At 46.8% G+C, this 18497-nt stretch overlaps 1 protein-coding gene across 4 annotated transcripts in view; it reads left to right on the top strand.

Annotated features, from left to right (window-relative positions):
• ALS2CL (ALS2 C-terminal like) overlaps nt 1–18497 on the top strand; it is a 2758770-nt gene that overhangs the window by 1453852 nt on the left and 1286421 nt on the right. The window lies entirely within an intron of this gene.

The raw sequence follows: 18497 nt of genomic DNA, 5'->3' as shown, positions 1-18497 counted from the left end.
TCAGTGTCAGTAACACAGCAGTAGTCATGCTTATTCAGTGCAGAGGCATAATTTGAAAGTTGTAAGTTAGTGTCTAAAATATATATGTTTAGGAACACACACACACTCTCCTCGTGTATATAGAAGGAATTTAGCAAGTAGAGACAAGTGCGTTGCTAAGCAACAGTGACTGTGCATAGTAGACTTCACTACCCATGGTGCATGGCTGGAATTTGTGCAACTACAGCAGTGTCCACAACATCTGCTGGAACTCACTTTGAGAAGCAGTACTGGATACTGGTAGAAGCTGAGTTCGATAGATAAAGTGGTATATCAGTGAAACAATAAATCGGAAGATTAGTGCTTGTAATTTGGAGAATAATGAAATTTGATAAGGTAAGACAGCATGGAAAAATTGAGGTAAGGAGGTCTTAAGAAAAATATATAGTAGGTGGAGATGTACAGATGAAGATATACAAGATGTACAAATTGCTGATAAATGATACAGCTGATTTATTTGTCAGGCTGTGAAATATCAGTGGATCAGAAGATTACTCATGGGCTGTTTCAGACTGTAAAGAATTTTCCTAAGGTTGCACTACCAAGGAAGTAACAAACGTTATGAGGAAATGAAAGTCAGCCTAATATGGTTAAATAATTCTTCATCTCAGCATTTGTAAACTGACAAGAAAATAGATACCATCTTTAGAGAGCTAGACAGGCAGTGAAGTTGAGAGCTATTTGGGAAACTGATCAGACAGGTGCATAAAGTAGAGAACGTATACAGAGCCAAGGCTCTAAGACCCTATTATTTATACATATATATATATATATTAATAATATATAATTATATACATATATATATATATATATATATATATATATATATATATATATATATATATATATATATATATATATATATATATATATATATATATATATGAGACTCTAGAGGCTAAAAGTCTTCACCTGCCCTTCCTCACAGTTGATAAAAAAAAAATGGCATGTGTGCTTGGGTGAAGCACTGTTAAAATTGTGCAATATCTCTTTAGAAAATGAAATGGTGACAGTAGATGGGAGAATGACAATGATGGCCTGCTAGACAAAAGATGATCCAGTCAGAAACCAATTAATTATAAAAGTGAAACAAGTTTTTCAGCACTAATTCTACAATAAAAGCTGAAATACCTCTAGCTAGCATATACTGTAGACAGCTGAAGAATATAGGTAGTGAGGAGGCATTAATGCAGTCTAAGTAGATATCCATGTTCTGCAAATTACAAAGTAGTTAAAGTACATGTAAGCATGAAAGCCCTGCTGTGCTTAACATGTCAGGTAAATCAAAAGTAGCATAAGGAAGCTTACATGCTGTGTATTGCAGAGCTGGTGTAAATCATGTTGAGGTATGCAAGTACCAGTTTCTGACTTGTGCATATGTGTGCCTTTCAGAGTAAAAACTCCAAAGATAGTGTACAACAATTGCAGTACATGGTAATTGTATCTTATTTATTTTCCTTGTGTCTACATTCTTTTCAGCTGTTTGGGTTCTCTGTCTCTGTGACAGTGTAACTCCTCTAATTCTACCCCCCCCCCCCCATCACTGACAGTTATTACTGTCGAGCCACCCAGGTGTTCAACACCTCCAAGCTGAGGTCACTGTCTCCCCTGTACTGGTGACAGCAGGGCTCCTTCAGGGAGCTGAGTAAGCCAGGGAGTTTCTTATGCTGTTCACAAAGATGGGCTTTTAAATATGATCCTAGTCATGCTGACATCACTAATTAGGTTAGTGATCAATGGAGGGTCTTCTCACCTTGGACTCTTATAGAACCACTAAATGGCTTAGTCCATCAGCCATTTAAAACACTGGTCTGTATAAGAGGATCAGAAATGTCCCACCTCAAACAAAATGTCACCACCATCCCACTGACCAGAGAAAGGCAAGTAAGGAAGTAAGGACATTTTGTTAGTTCTCATGCCATCTCCATCAGGCAGCCAAACCACTAGCCAGACGAGACATAGTCGCTCTGTGCCAAAAGAGTTCGCTTGGTAATACACTGAAGTTGGTCAACAGGCTTAGTAACTGAATTGGAGTAAAAAAACAACATTGCTGGAGTCATTCTCTTGCATATTATTTCTGATTGTATCTAAATTGTATGTATGAATAAAGTGGCTGACACATTTTGAACGTTTTGTACAGTTGTCTGTCTTTTTTCTCTAGTTGTTGGTTTGTTGTTTTAAAGTCTTGTAGTGAGGATAGAATTAGATCACACTATATTTTTGTTGGTTAACTTGACAGATGGTGTCAGGAGATATAGAAGTCTATGTGGTAAGCGATCATAGGGTAAAGAAGTATAAGACCCGGAGACCATCACTTGACCTTTTATAAGCTGAAAGATTAACTCTCATAATGTATATTATACTCTGGTCTGGATATGAGTCAATTTCAAAAGTATTCCCAAAGCAAGAACACAAGGTGACATCAGAAGAACGCAATAAATAAAAGGGAGCAGCTGGAGGCGAAGCTCTGCTGGATAATGAGAAGCTAAGGCCTTGACAGGAAGTATGATAAGAAGTATGGTAGTATGAGCTGATGTGACAGAGGAGCAGAAGTGAATATGGATTTGGGACAAGATCAAAAAAGAAAGAAAGAGCGAACTTGTCAGAAGAAAAAATATTTGACTAAACTCATCTTCGGAATCTTAAACTTACATCACTCCACAGCTGAAACTAGTTAGAATAGTTGTAGCAAAATTCTTTATAGTGATTTTTATTTGATCCATTTGTGGGTGAGGTATCATAAAAAGAAGCACCATCATTTTTACACACACACACACACACACACACACACACACACACACACACACACACACACACACGTGTATACCTCCGTTTTAAAGTCACATAACATATCTGAGATGTATTTCACAAACTGCAAGACATCTCTACTAAAAGAGGTAAAACGTTACCCCAACTGAGAGGTAACATGGTCTAAGGCTTACAAAGTGTTGCCTTTTTATAAACACATACCGAAGCAATTTAGGCCTCTCCATAAATCCCTACTTAGTTACTGTGAGCTTTCATTGGTGAAACTGATTCAACCACTTAGTGTGGTGATGACTCCACAGCATACCTCTTAACCTGCAGGCATCAAAAATCTGATTTGGGCAAAGGCTATTGAAAAGTTGGTATATTTACCTAAAAACTGGAAAACATACTCAGCATAAAATTTGCACACTAAATTGCAGATTATTTTCACTTCCAGAAGAGTTGTGGCATATCTTACCACTCAGGAATACAAATAAAAAATAGGAATAATAAAACGATGCAAAATACATACATTTATACATATTTCATTTAAAATATTGTTATTGCAGAAAAAAGGGACCAAGCAGTCTGGTACTTAATTAAGAAAGCTGTTAAAGACCTTCATCCTGTAGTCCAAAGTTTGATTCCCTCAGCCTTCATGTAGTATTGTGCGAAAAGTCAGCCAACTAGACAGTGCTCCAAGGCCGAGTCTGAAAAAGGTCTATGTGGATCAGAGCTCTGGGAGGTAGATTTGAATTCATGGAGTATGAAATCTCTGATATGGACAAACAAAAATACTGATATGTTTCACTTGTATAGTAACTGGGACAATGAACTTTTATTCTACAATTTTAATAGGTTCATAGGTGTGTACTAGGCTAATGGCCCTGGAAACGTTTACAAGCCTAGCCCATAGGATTACCCTGGCATCGTGCCACCCGACTTTAGTTCCCAGAGCCTCTGTTGAGTAGAGCCACTGGAGTGATCCCGGGGTGAATTTTCTGATTCCCATCCACTCATCAAGATTTCTCTTGAAGAAGGCCATTGAGGCGTTCTGCTTGACTTGTATGGGAATCCTATTCTATAGCATGGGCGGTCTCTGGGTTATGAACCTGTCCCTCCAGCTTGTTATGTTGACTGTGGTAATGAGGTTGAGGTCTCTGAAGCATGTAGTGCGGAGGGATTGGGATTTCTTTAGATGTAGCATTTCTAACTGAGCTGGGACAGACATGGCTTTGTAAGTCGGGCAGAGTTCGCTTCTAAGTAGGCGATATGAGACAGAGAATAGTTGGAGTTTTTTGAGTCTGTCCATATAGGACAAGTGTTTAAGGCCTAGGATCCTCTTTGTGAGGTACTTTTACAGCGTCTCCAGTTGTTGCAAGTGTCTAGTGAGGTACATGCCAAATGGGGCATTGTACTCTATGATTGGCCTAATGAGAGAAGAATAGAGGGAAACAATGACTTATTTCTTCCTGGATGCAAAACCTTTAGTAAAGAGATGTGCCACATAGATGGACTTTGACCACAGTGGCAATGTGGTGGTCAAAAGAGAGGTTGCTGTTAACCTGTGTTCCCAGATCTCTTATGACAGCTTCTATGTTCGGTGGACTACCATCGATGTGGTAATTCATGGGAACCAGGTTTTTCCCAAAGGGGATGATGACACATTTTTTGACATTGACCTTAAGGCCATGGTTCTGACACCAGTCAATGGTCTCAGTGAGGCCTTTCTGTAGGATGTCAACATCACTTGGGGAGTTAATTATGGCTCCCAACTTGCAAACGTCTGCGAACTTTGTCAGCCAGAGTCCAGTTGTGTTAGCCCGGACTTCAGAGAGGTAGATACCAAACAGGAGAAGACCCAGGACTGGACCCTGTGGGACTCTACTCGTGACTGGTCGACAGTCTGACTTGGAGTCAGCTATTTTCACACTGTGGGCTTTATCTGTGAGCCAGTAAAATAAAACTTGTTTGTACCTTGTCTAAACATGAAATCATAACTAATATGGTACCATTCACATCAGTGTAGGGGCCTGTTCTGTTTGGCACTTGATGTTCTTCGTGTTTCACTGTTGCAGTCATTACATTTGGGTTATCTGCTTGCAGTAGCCCTCAGTTGGCCCGATTAACAAAGTCTTGGGTCCTGCGTCAGATGCTGTCCCTTCTTCCATGACATCAGGTCGTCAGGGGTATAAAACATGCAGACGACGCCATTACATCAGTCTTTCTTGCTGTGCAGTGCCTGAAGCAGAAGCAGTTCGCAAGTGCCGGTCGGTCGACTCCTGAAATTTTCGATGTTAAGTTGTCAATCTCGCCTTCATTCTTGCTTGATGGGTTCGGAGCCGATCCTCGGCTCCGACTCACACTTGCTAAGCTCGAGAGTCACTTTTACCAGCTCGAGGCAGCCCCATATCCCATAATGCAAGGCGGTAAGTATCCAGATCTCGTTTGCCGCTTCGCTGATGAGGTACTCCTTTTACCAGCTTTTGGTAAGTAATTTGTCTTAACAAATTTTAGTCACCCCATTCCTTTTTTTCTCTTGTATATTAGTTTATTTAGCACCTTTAGATAGTTGTAGGGTCTCTAGTTCTAGTTTCTCTTTCCCTAGTTGTTTTTATTTAGTCGGGCCTTCTATCCCCTCCCATCCCTTCCTGTCAGGGCGTGTGTGTGGATTTATTTTTTCCCCCTTTTTAAGTTAAAATTCTGAGTCTGGGACTGTGTGAGTAATGTGTTGTGCGTGTGCTCACTATATCTAAAGATCAGAGGGTCTCAGGCTTCAAGAAGTGTGACTCGTGCTGTCAGAAGATGTCTCTGACAGACGGTCACACTTCTTGTATCTATTGCCTGGGACCTCTCCACCTGCAGGACTCCTGTGCTATTTGTCACTCTTTCAGCCAGAGAGTCCTGCAGGAAAGGAGAAATAAATTAATTTTAAGAGGTCTACTTAAACCGGAGGGCTCTCCGGCCAAGTCTGTTTCGGGCAAGCCCGCTAAGACCTCCAAGGCCCAGGCTTCTGCTACTAAGCCTTCGGCCCTGGCTCCGACTCCTTTGGAGTCGAGATCGGCTCCGGCTGGAGCCGATCTTATTTTGACTAAATCATCGGCACAGATGGCTATCGGTGCCGATACTTTAACTGCCACATTGGTGTCGGCTCCAACCGGCTCCGACCACCATGTGGCTCAGGCTTCGGTTTCGGCACCGACCGGCTCTGAGACCATTGTTTCCTTACCTGTATCGGCTCCGGCCATTGCCGATACATCTTTGACCAGGCTTGGAGCCGATAAGTTGTCGGCTCCGTCTGGAACCGAGGGTTCTTTGGCTCCGATGGTTCCGTCGAGGAAGCGTTCCAGGTCACCCTCTTTGGAGCCGATACTGTCAGCTCCGACCTCTCCTCTTTTTTCGGAGCGGAGCCATCGGAGCCGATCATCTAGGTCTTCCAGGCTCTCAGACCACGATTTGGAGAGAATGGTAAGCAGATTGTTAAAATCTCAGGCACTAGCCCAAATGCTTCATAGTCCGTCTCAACAGACGACTACTAGTCCACACCCTCTTCAAGTTCCTCCTTCGACTCTCCTCCAGAGCTCGGAGCCGGAGGCTATTGGAATAGTCACTGCTACGGCTGCGGGACAGATACCACCCCTTTCTGCTCCTTCAGCTTCTACTCCTATCTCCTCCTCGAGACCTTCCTTGGAGGGATCCGGTGGTCGGGCTTCCCTGGTCTGCTCCGAGGGGGTGAGTGGCATCGGACCGTTGTCCGATCCTGCTCTTCCCCCCGGGGCTTCGGCCTTGGTGAGCTCGGCTCCGACATCTGCCTTGGAGTCTTCCCTTTCGGTGGGCCCGGGAGCCCCTGTTTCTTCGGAGCGGGGTCTCTCCGATCTCCCTGGGAGGGGAGCCTTCGAGGTGATGAGGAGTGTGCTGGCCCCCGGGCTCAGTCAGCAGTCTATCCCCTTAGCTCCTCCCTCTATGGTGCCTGTAGATGTCTCTTCCCACTCTCTTGCTCCCGGACCGAGAGATCCACCGCCTCAGGTTTCCCCACTGGGAAGAACCCCCTCTTCCGAGGATTCTCCTGATCCATCAGGAGATCCTCCGCATAAGAGGACCTGTAAGAGGAAGCACCTAGACTCCCCTGAGTCTACAACTTCAGATACCGACTTAGATAAGTCGGAGGGGTCCCCAAGATCCCCCTCTGAGGATGTCTCTTTTTCAGACATCCTAGAACTCCTAAAACAGAGGGGAAACTGGCCCTCCATTAATCCCTCCGAGGATGAGTCGATATACCTAGAGGCGTTTGGATCTCGACCCTCCACCTCCTGGGTGTCTCCGCCTTTCGACCCCCCTCATGGAGGTGATAGCTCAGAAGGCGTGGGCATCTCCAGATTCCGTGGAACCAGTTCCCAGGAGACCTTCTAAATTTATTACAGCCCCTTCCGAGAAACAATTTCTTACAAAAGGTGTCCCTATTGATGCCATGGTGGTGGCGGCTGCCACCAAAAAGGAACTTGCAGATCCTTCCGTACCAGTCCATCCTCCTAACAAGGAATGTTAAGTTGTCAATCTCGCCTTCATTATTGCTGGATGGGTTCGGAGCCGATCCTCGGCTCCGACTCGGCACTTGCTTAGCTTGAGAACTCCTTTTACCAGCTCGAGGCAACCCTATATCCCATGATGCAAGGTGGGACTACCTCAGATCTCGTTTGCCGCTTTGCGAAGAGGTCTCCTTTTTGCCAGCTGAGGTAAGTTTGAATTTTTCAAACAGCTTAGTCAGGGTTTATCTCTCCCTTGTTCCTTTTTATAGTGTGTAGTGTTTATACAGCCCACCCTATTTCCCCATATAGTTAAAAACTTCTAGTTTTTATAAAAATTTTTCAGTTAGGCCTAGGCCTCCTTTCTTAATCCCCGTCTGTGTGTCTGTGTTTGTTGGGATTAATTGTGTGACTGTTTGGGGTGTGTGTGAGTGTTATTTTTACTTTTTTCTTGGACTATGTCTAAGGAAGTAAAGGTCTCAGGCTTCAAGAAGTGTGACTCGTGCTGTCAGAAAATGTCTCTGACAGATGGTCACACTTCTTGTGTTTACTGCCTGGGGCCTTTACACCTGCAGGACTCCTGTGCTTTATGTCACTCTATTAGCCAGAGAGTCCTGCAGGAGAGGAGGAATAAATTGATCCTCCGTGGCTTACTAAAGCCAGAAGGTTCACCCACTAAAACTGGGTCTAGTAAACCTTCCAAGCCACCTAAGGTTCAGGCTACAGCTTCTAAGCCTTCCCCGGTGGCTCCGACTCCTTCGGAGTCGAGATCGGCTCCGGCCGGAGCCGATCTTTCTTGTTCTCAGGTGGTAGGGTCGGTTCCGATCGGTTCCGACACCCAATCTGCTGTTGCCTTGTCGGCTCCGGCTGGAGCCGATATATTATCCAGTATCGGGCGAAGCCTTCGGCTCCATCTGGAACCCAGAGGACGTCGGCTCCGATGGCTTCGTCCAAGAAGAGATCTCGGTCCCCTTCTTTGGAGTCTATCCACTCGGCTCCGGGGTCTCCTCTTTTGTCGGAGCGGAGTCATCGGAGCCGATCTTCGAGATCTTCCAGGCTGTCTGACCACGATTTAGAGAGGGTGGTAAGCAGGCTGTTGAAGTCGCAGGCACTGGCCCAAATGCTCCATAGCCCGTCTCAACAGACTTCGGCTGTTACTTTACCCCTTGAACTTCCTCCTCCGACTCCCCTCCAGAGTTCGGAGCCGGAGCTTCTCGGGACAGCGACCGTGTCGGCGCCGGAGCCGATACATCCCTTTTTGGCTCCGTCGTCTTCGGCTCCGATCTCTTCCATGAGACCTTCCTTGGATGGATCCGGTCGTCGGGTTTCCCTTGTCGGCTCCGAGGGGGCTAGTGGCATCGGACCCTTGTCCGACCCCGCTCTCCCTCTCGGGGCTTCGGCTTTGGTAAGCTCGGCACCGACATCGACCTCGGAGCCTTCCCTCTCACTGGAGCCGGGAATTCCTATTTCCTCGGAACGGGAATATTCCGGCCTCCCGGGGAAGGGAGCCTTTGAGGTGATGAGGAGTGTCCTGGCACCTGAGCCAGGTCAATGGTCCATCCCTTTAGCTCCTCCCTCTTCGGTGCCTGTAGACGCCTCTTGCCAGCCTCTTGCTCTCAGGTCCAGGGATCCATCGCCCCAGGTTTCCCCATTGGGAATAACTTCCTCTTCCGAGGTTTCTCCTGATCCTGCAGGGGAACCCCCTCGGAAGAGGACGTGTAAGAGGAAACACACAGACTCCCCTGAGTCTACTACATCTGATACCGACTTAGATGAGTCGGAGGGTTCCCCACGGTCCCCCTCTGAGGATGTCTCCTTTTCAGACATCCTTGAGCTCCTCAAACAGAGGGGGAATTGACCCTCCATTGACCCCTCCGAGGATGAGTCGGTATACCTGGAGGCTTTTGGATCCCGACCCTCCACCTCCTGGGTGTCTCCGCCTTTCGACCCACTTATGCAGGTAGTGGCTCGGAAGGCGTGGGCAGCTCCAGATTCTGTGGAACCGGTCCCCAGGAGACCATCCAAATTTATTACGGCCCCTACAGACAAGCAGTTTCTTTCTAAGGGCGTCTCTGTGGATGCTATGGTGGTGGCGGCCACCAAGAAGGAACTTGCGGATCCTTCAGTACCTGTCCATCCTCCTAACAAAGATTCTAGGACCATGGACAGGTATGGAAAGCGGATGTTTTCTTCAGCGACCGTTGCTATGCGTTCGCTGAACTACCTTTGTCAGTTCACCAGGCTTCAAAGAGATATTCTCAAGGAACTAGGTGAAGTGGTCCAGGATCCTTCTGCTGCTGGGGCTCAAGAAAAGTTTGCCTCACAGCTAGCAATCCTGAATTCCTTAACCAACTCCTCCATGCGGCTCATATCCTATGCAGCCGATGGAGCGAGCAGAGCCGCAGGCACAGGAGTGGCTCTTAGACGTCAAGCCTGGATGCGGCTTTGTAATTTTACGGACCCCTTTAAGGCGTCCTTCACCAATACCCCCTTTGACGGTTCAGCTTTGTTCGGACCTCAGGTGAAGGAAACCTTGACCAGGTGTGAGCAGGACGGCAAAACTCTTTCTGCCGTTGGAGTCCATTTTCCACCCCTTCTAGACCCTATCCCAAGGGTCAGAAGGGAGGGAAGATGTGGTTCCGCAAAGCCCAAGGAGCAGCGCCGGACACACGTGGGCAGTTTACCCCCAGAGGCAGAGGGGGTAACAATAATAAACGCCGCCCTAGGGGCAGAGTGGGTCCTCAGAACCAGGGCAACAGGGAGTCTCTTCCTGAGAAGCCTTTTCAGCATCCCTGAGGTGTTGCCCGACTGTCCACCCTTGGAGGCAGTCGGGGGAAGGATTTCGCTGTACCCAGTAGCCCGGCGTTCCCTTTCACAAGATATGTGGGTACAGTCGATCATATCCGAGGGTTACAAAATCCCCTTCGAAAGGTATCCCGTACCTCACCAATCCCTTCCAGACATGTCACCCGGTCAAAGGGATTTGGCAGAACAGGAGGTTACAAAGCTCCTAGAAAAAAGAGCCATCCAGACTGTTCCGGCAGACCAAGTAGGATCCGGCGTCTACTCGAGATTCTTTTTGGTCCCCAAAAGGACGGGAGATTGGAGACCAATATTAGACCTAAGCAATCTAAACAGATTTGTCAAGAAGGCAAGATTCTGGATGGTCACGCTTCAGTCCATTTTGCCCTTTCTGGGCAAGGACAACTGGATGTGCTCGATAGACCTTCAGGACGCGTACTATCACATAAAGATTCACAGGCGCTCCAGGAGGTTTCTCCGCTTTCGGCTAGGGACCAGTCATTATCAATTCAGAGCCCTGCCCTTTGGCCTCACTTCAGCCCCCAGAGTGTTTACCAAATGCATGGCAGTGGTCACAGCTCACCTGAGACGTCAAGGATTCCAGGTGTTTCCTTATTTGGACGACTGGCTCCTCTCCGCCACCACCAGGCGTCAGCTTCTTCAGTCCAGAGACTACACTCTGCAGCTTTGCAAAAGTTTGGGAATTTCAGTGAATTTCGAAAAATCTTCTCTGCGGCCTTGCCATTCTATCACCTTTATAGGCGCAGAATTAAACACCGTCAAGTTGTTAGCCAGACTAACAGATCAGAGAATTCTGGACATCCAAAAATACGTTCGGATTTTATTGCAGAGCAGCAAAGTCAAAGCCAGATTGATACTAAAAGTTCTAGGTCTTATGGCTGCGGCCATTGTTCTTCTACCACTGGCTCGCTTCCACATGCGTCTTCTGCAGTGGATGTTATTCACTCAGTGGTCGTTCCACAGTCTTCCGATGAGACACGAAATCTTAGTCACACATTCGTGCAGGACTCATCTGAACTGGTGGATATCTTCCCCTCTTCTTCATCAGGGCCGACCATTTGTTCCCCCTCCTCCGGTTGCCACAGTCACTACGGATGCCTCTCTGATCGGGTTGGGGGGGCATTATCAGGGCAGGATGGTCCACGGGACGTGGCAACCCATAGAATACCATCTGCACATAAATGTCCTGGAGATGAGAGCGGTGCTTTTAACGTTGCAAGCCCTCAACGACTTTCTTCCCGCGGGGACTATTGCAGTGCAAATGGACAACATGTCCGTGGTCTGGTACATCAACAAGCAGGGCGGGACCAGGTCCTATCCGTTGTGTCGAGAAGCTCTCAGACTTTGGCAATGGGCAATCTCCTCTCATCGGTTTCTGATAGCAACGCACATCCCCGGCAGATCCAACCTCTTGGTGGACAGGCTGAGCAGAGCCATTCTCATGCCTCACGAGTGGTCTCTCAATCAATCTATAGTGCACCAGATTTTTCTGAAGTGGGGCACACCTTGTTGCGATCTTTTTGCTACACCCCAAAACAGCAAGTGCCCCGACTTCTTCACCCTCTTTCCCCTACCAGGCCAACCCCTGAGAGACTCTCTAACCCAGGATTGGCCCCGGGGACTTCTGTACGCTTTTCCTCCTTTTCCCTTGATTCCACAAGTCATTCAGAAAGCCACCGTTTTGAGGGCCAAGTTGATTCTCATTGCCCCTTATTGGCCTCGACAAATTTGGTTTCTGTCTCTGCATCGTCACCTCCTGGTGCAGCCTTGGCATCCGGACCCAGTTCCGGATCTTTTGATCCACCAGTCGGGTCAACAGCACCGGGCCATTCATTCTCTCAACCTCACTGCTTGGTTGCTCCACTTCCTTCCCTAGCCAGGCTTCCTATGATCTCTGATCCTGTCAGAGATATCTTAGTAGCTTCTTTGAAGTCGTCCACCAGAACCGTTTATGCTAGCAAGTGGCGACGTTTTTCCCTTTGGGCAAACTCCAGACATATTGATCCCTTTACTGCTCCTGTGCATTGTGTTTTAGATTTCCTGGCAGAAGTTTTTCAGTCAGGATCTTCTTCATCTACAGTCAAAGTTCAACTGGCGGCTATTTCCAAGTATCATGTTGGCTTACAAGATCATAACATTATGTCACATAGACTATGCAAAGCCTTTCTGAGAGGAGTTTTTCTCCTGAAGCCGCCAATAAAACATCCTCCTCCACAATGGGATCTGAATTTAATGTTAGCATCCTTGATTTTACCACCCTTTGAACCGTCTGCTTCATGTTCCTTGAAGTTATTGACCTGGAAAACTATATTTTTACTGGCTGTCACTTCAGCAAGAAGGGTTTCCGAGATTCAAGCTCTCTGCATCCGTTCCCCTTACTTAGTTTTTCACAAGGACAGGGTATCCTTGAGAACAAATCCGTCCTTTCTCCCCAAAGTTGTTTCTCAAACTAATATTAATCAATCTATCGATCTACCAGTCTTTTTCCCTAATTATTCTGACAGAGCTGAACAAAGCTTCATTTTTTGGATGTCCATCGTCAGCTCAGGTACTATTTGCATAGAACTAAACAATTCAGGAAATCAGACCAATTATTTGTCTCCTATGCAGAAAACAGGAAAGGTCTCCCAGTATCAAAAGTGACCTTATCCAGATGGTTGTCTTCCACCATTTCTTACGTGTATTCGGCTCAGAGGCAAGCAACTACCTTCTAAACCGAAAGCACACTCAACCAGGAGTCTATCCACTTCTGCAGCCTTTCAGGATAGACTACCCATTGATACCATTTGTGCAGCAGCTACTTGGGCCACTCCTCATACCTTTGTCTCTCATTACAAATTAGATTTGGCCTCCAGGGACAGGGCCAGTTTTGGTTCCACAGTTCTCAAGAGTCTGTTCCATTGAGCCACCCGGGACACAGGTGCTAGGGACGCAGTCCCATCCAGCAAGAATGAAGGCGAGATTGACAACTTAACATTTAGAAGTTATGTACCTACCATAACGTTCCATGTTAGTTGTCTTCTCTCGCCTTCTTTCTTGTGTCGCTCCCTCCTTCCCACTGGCCTGGACAGATCTTGAAGAGTTTCCTCTTCTCAGGTTGTTCCCTCCTGAGTCTTCAATAGAGGAGTCCTTTGTTATGAACTTGTTTTTCCTAGTTCTACTAGGTTAGTCCTTAGCAGGGTATTTCAGCTACCAAACGAGATCTGAGGTAGTCCCGCCTTGCATCATGGGATATAGGGTTGCCTCGAGCTGGTAAAAGGAGTTCTCAAGCTAAGCAAGTGCCGAGTCGGAGCCGAGGATCGGCTCCGAACCCATCCAGCAAGAAAGAAGGCGAGAGAAGACAACTAACATGGAACGTTATGGTAGGTACATAACTTCTAATTCTAGGACCATGGACAGGTATGGTAAGCGGATGTTTTCCTCAGCGACCTTTGCCATGCGTTCGCTGAACTATTTATGTCACTTCACCAGACTTCAAAGGGACATCCTTAAAGAATTAGGTGAAGTAGTACAGGATCCTACAGCTGCAGGAGCTCAGGACAAGATTGCTTCTCAGCTAGGAATCCTTAACTCCATAACCAACTCCTCCATGCGGCTAATTTCGTATGCAGCAGATGGAGCGAGTAGAGCTGCAGGGACAGGAGTGTCTCTTAGACGTCAGTCCTGGATGCGGCTCTATAATTTTGCAGATCCCTTTAAGGCGTCCTTCACAAACTCTCCCTTCGATGGGTCAACATTGTTTGGTCCTCAGGTGAAGGATACGTTGACCAGGTGTGAGCAAGACGGCAAGACTCTTTCTGCTGTAGGAGTCCGTTTTTCCACCCCTTCTAGGCCTTACCCTAAAGGACAGAAGGGGGGAAAGATGTGGTTCCGTAAATCTCAGGGAGTCACACCAGACACACCTGGTCAGTTTACCCCTAGAGGCAGAGGGGGTAATAATAATAGACGCCGCCCTAGAGGCAGAGGGGGTCCGCAGAACCAGGGATGCAGAGAGTCTCTCTCTGACAAGCCCTTCCAGCATCCCTGAGGTGTTGCCCGACTGTCCATCCTTGGAGGCAGTCGGGGGAAGATTATCGCTGTACCCAGAAGCCTGGCTTTCCCTTTCACAAGACAAATGGGTACAGTCGATCATATCCGAGGGTTACAAGATTCCTTTCGAGGAAAGTCCCTTCACTCACAAAAATTCCCTTCCAGATGTTCCACCCGGTCTAAGGGAAATCGCAAAATTAGAAGTATCAAAGCTTCTAAAAAAAAGGGCCATTCAGCCAGTTCCAACAGACCTTTCAGAGCCCGGAATCTACTCAAGGTTCTTTTTGGTTCCCAAAAATACGGGAGATTGGAGACCAATATTGGACCTCAGCAGACTCAACAGGTCTGTGAAAAAGAACAAGTTTTCGGATGGTCACACTTCAATCGATTTTGCCCTTCTTAGGCAAAGACAACTGGATGTGCTCAATAGACCTTCAGGATGCGTACTATCACATAAAAATCCACAGACGCTCCAGAAGGTTTCTCCGCTTTCGGCTGGGGTACAGTCATTTTCAATTCAGAGCCCTGCCCTTTGGTCTCACTACAGCCCCCAGAGTGTTCACCAAATGCATGGCAGTGGTCACGGCTCACCTGAGACGTCAAGGATTCCAGGTGTTTCCGTATCTCGACGACTGGCTCCTCTCAGCCACCACCAGGCATCAACTTCTCCAAGCCAGAGATTACACACTAAACCTCTGCACTCAATTAGGAATTTCGATCAACTACGGAAAATCCTCCTTGTTGCCCTGCCAGTCTATTACTTTTATAGGTGCAAATTTAGACACTGTTCGGATGTCAGCAAACCTCACAAACCAGAGAATCCTAGATATCCAAAACCATGTGCGGATCATCCTTGCCAGCAAAAAGGTGCAAGCCAGACTGCTCCTAAAAGTATTGGGCCTCATGGCAGCTGCCATTACTCTCCTTCCTTTGGCCCGTTTTTACATGCGTCTCCTGCAATGGATGTTGTTCACCCAGTGGTCCTTCCAACAGCTTCCCATGCGTCACCAGATTCTGGTGACACAATCTTGCAAAAACCACCTATACTGGTGGATTTCTTCTCCCCAGGTCTGTCAGGGCAGACCCTTTGTTTCTCCGGCCCCGGTAGCCACAGTCACTATGGACGCCTCCCTGATCGGGTGGGGGGGTCATTATCAGGGCAGGATGGTTCATGGGACGTGGCAACCGTTCGAATACCACCTGCACATAAATGTCCTAGAGATGAGAGCAGTGCTTTTAACGTTGCAAGCCCTCAACGACTTTCTTCCCTTGGGCACGATTGCAGTTCACACGGACAACATGTCCGTAGTGTGGTACATCAACAAGCAGGGCGGAACCAAGTCCTACCCCTTGTGTCGAGAGGCTCTCAGACTTTGGCAATGGGCGATCTTCTCTCATCGGTTTCTGGTAGCTACGCATATCCCTGGGAAAACCAACATTTTAGCGGACAGATTGAGCAGAGCTATACTCATGCCTCACGAGTGGTCTCTCAAACAATCTATAGTGGAGGAGATTTTTCAGAAGTGGGGCCGCCCATTTTGCGATCTTTTTGCTACTCCTCAAAACAGCAAATGCCCAGACTTCTTCTCTCTCTTCCCACTTCCGGGCCATCCCCCCAGAGACGCTCTTACCCAAGATTGGCCCCAGGGACTACTTTATGCCTTTCCTCCTTTTCCATTGATACCACAGGTACTCCAGAAAGCTTCCGTTTTGTGAGCCAAAATGATTCTCATTGCCCCGTATTGGCCTCGACAAATTTGGTTTCCGTTCCTTCATCGTCATCTTTTGGTACAGCCATGGCATCTGGACCCAGTGCCAGATCTTCTGATCCACCAATCAGGTCAGCTGCACCGGTCCATTCATTCTCTCAACCTCACAGCTTGGTTGCTCCACTTCCTTCCTTAGCCAGGCTTCCTATGATCTCTAACCCTGTTAGGGATATCATAGTGGCTTCCCTTAAATCCTCTACTAGAAGGATTTACTCTAGCAAGTGGAAACGTTTCTCCCTTTGGGCGAAATCAAGGAACATAGATCCTTTTACTGCCCCTGTTCATGCAGTTTTGGATTTTCTTGTGGAAATCTTTCACTCAGGTTCTTCATCTTCCACGGTCAAAGTTCAGTTGGCTGCAATCTCGAACTTTCATGTCAGGTTTGCAGATCACAACATTATGTCTCACAAGCTTTGTAGAGCCTTTCTGAAAGGAGTTTTTCTCCTCAAACCTCCTGTTAGGAGTCCTCCTCCTCAATGGGACCTAAATCTAGTGCTGACATCCTTAATTCTTCCTCCTTTTGAGCCAGCTGCTTCATGCTCTCTAAAGTTTCTTTCGTGGAAGACACTCTTCCTTGTCGCTATTACCTCGGCTAGAAGAGTGTCCGAACTTCATGCCCTCTCTGTTCATCCCCCATATTTGGTATTCCACAAGGACAGAGTATCCTTGAGAACTAATCCATCCTTTTTGCCCAAGGTTACTTCAAAAACAAATTTAAATCAATCCATTGATCTCCCTGTATTTTTTCCTAATTATTCCAACAGATCGGAACAAAAATTACATTATCTTGATGTTCACCGCCAACTCAGATATTATTTGGACAGAACAAAACAATTCCAGAAATCTGATCAGCTCTTTCTTTCTTATGCTGAAAATAAGAAAGGCCTCCCTGTTTCCAAAGTCACCTTGTCAAGATGGCTATCTTCCACCATTTCTCACATTTATCAACTTAGGGGCAAACAGCTGTGCTCAAAACCAAAGGCACATTTCCACTAGAGGCCTAGCCACTTCTACAGCCTTTCAGGCTAGGCTGCCCTTAGATACTATTTGTGCAGCAGCCACTTGGGCCACTCCTCATACCTTTGTTTTTCATTACAAATTGGATTTGGCCTCCAGGGACAGAGCCAGTTTTGGTTCCACGGTTCTCAAGAGTCTGTTCCATTGAGCCACCCAGGATAGAGGTGCTAGGGACGCGGTCCCATCAAGCAAGAATGAAGGCGAGATTGACAACTTAACATTTAGAAGTTATGTACCTACCATAACGTTCCATGTTAGTTGTCTTCTCTCGCCTTCTTTCTTGCGACCCTCCCTCCTGCCCCCTTGCCTGGACAGACCTTGATCTCCCTTGGCTTTGAAAGATTTTGTTTCTTTGGGCATCAGTTAGTTCTAGTTCAGTTATCTGGTTTCCCCGTACAGCCCTTTTAGGCTATTTGCTCTTCTTTCCTTAGTGGAAAGTTTTGTTATGCTAGGTAGTTTTCCCTCTAGGTCCAAACGAGATCTGGATACTTACCGCCTTGCATTATGGGATATGGGGCTGCCTCGAGCTGGTAAAAGTAACTCTCGAGCTTAGCAAGCTCCGAACCCATCAAGCAAGAAAGAAGGCGAGAGAAGACAACTAACATGGAACGTTATGGTAGGTACATAACTTCTAATTTTCGAGTTTCAGAACCAAAGTCTTCAACTAAAGCCAAGTACCCCATTGGGGAAACTTTTTCTTGCTCCTTACCGATGATAATTGCATTACTTGTGGAAAGCAAATACCTCACAAAGATTTTCATTTGTTCTGCATTCCTTGCCTGGGCCCTGACCACAACGTACCTTGCTGTCGGTTTTGTGCTTTATTTAATCAGCACACTATCCGTCGTCGGTATATTTTCGCATCTAAACATTTCGGTTCTCAGTTTAATTATCCAGAAATGTCGTTGGTTAGCCATCCGACTACCAGGATTCTGAAAAAACACAAAGATAAAGACAGTGACAGGCCGCCTAGGTCCAAAGCTGCCGACGCTTCTCCTAAGCCAGTCGTCCGTTCGCCGGTACTCAGTGAGGCGCTTTCACAGCCCCTGATACCCACTACTTCTGATTCGCAGGCCTCTACTGAAACCCATTCGAAGTCAGGTATGCCGCAAGATGCTTCAACTTTGGAACCTGCGGATGTTTCTACCTTGGATGGGTCCAGAGCCGCGGTGCAGGCACCGGCTTCTGAGGGTGTATTCAGGCCTACAGACTTGCATATTAAACAGACGCCTCCTTCTTCATTTAGGCCTAAATCTCGAACCATGCCTAAGAAACTGACGCCCAGGCCGCATGCTCAGGCCTCTATGCCTAAAAAAAAATTATAAGAATGGCTGAAGACCTTTTAACTTTAATCAGGGGAAGCCAACCTCCCCTTCTAAGAGACCTAGGACTGAAGTTATTTATGAATCTTCTGACCAGGATTCTGATTTTTCTGATTCTTCTGATGATTTTCCCTTATCTACTTATGAGGGTTCTGATGCAGAGGACTCTATTCCCTCTGCTTCCCCTCCAGAGGATTTTTCTTTTGGTGAAACCTTACATCTGAAGT

The sequence above is a fragment of the Protopterus annectens genome, chromosome 3.part0 (assembly GCF_019279795.1).
Source record: "Protopterus annectens isolate FY-2018-M chromosome 3.part0, PAN1.0, whole genome shotgun sequence".
In the NCBI taxonomy this organism is placed as follows: domain Eukaryota; kingdom Metazoa; phylum Chordata; order Ceratodontiformes; family Protopteridae; genus Protopterus; species Protopterus annectens.
Note: the sequence above shows the minus strand (reverse complement) of the source record. Positions and strands in the feature narration are given on the sequence as shown.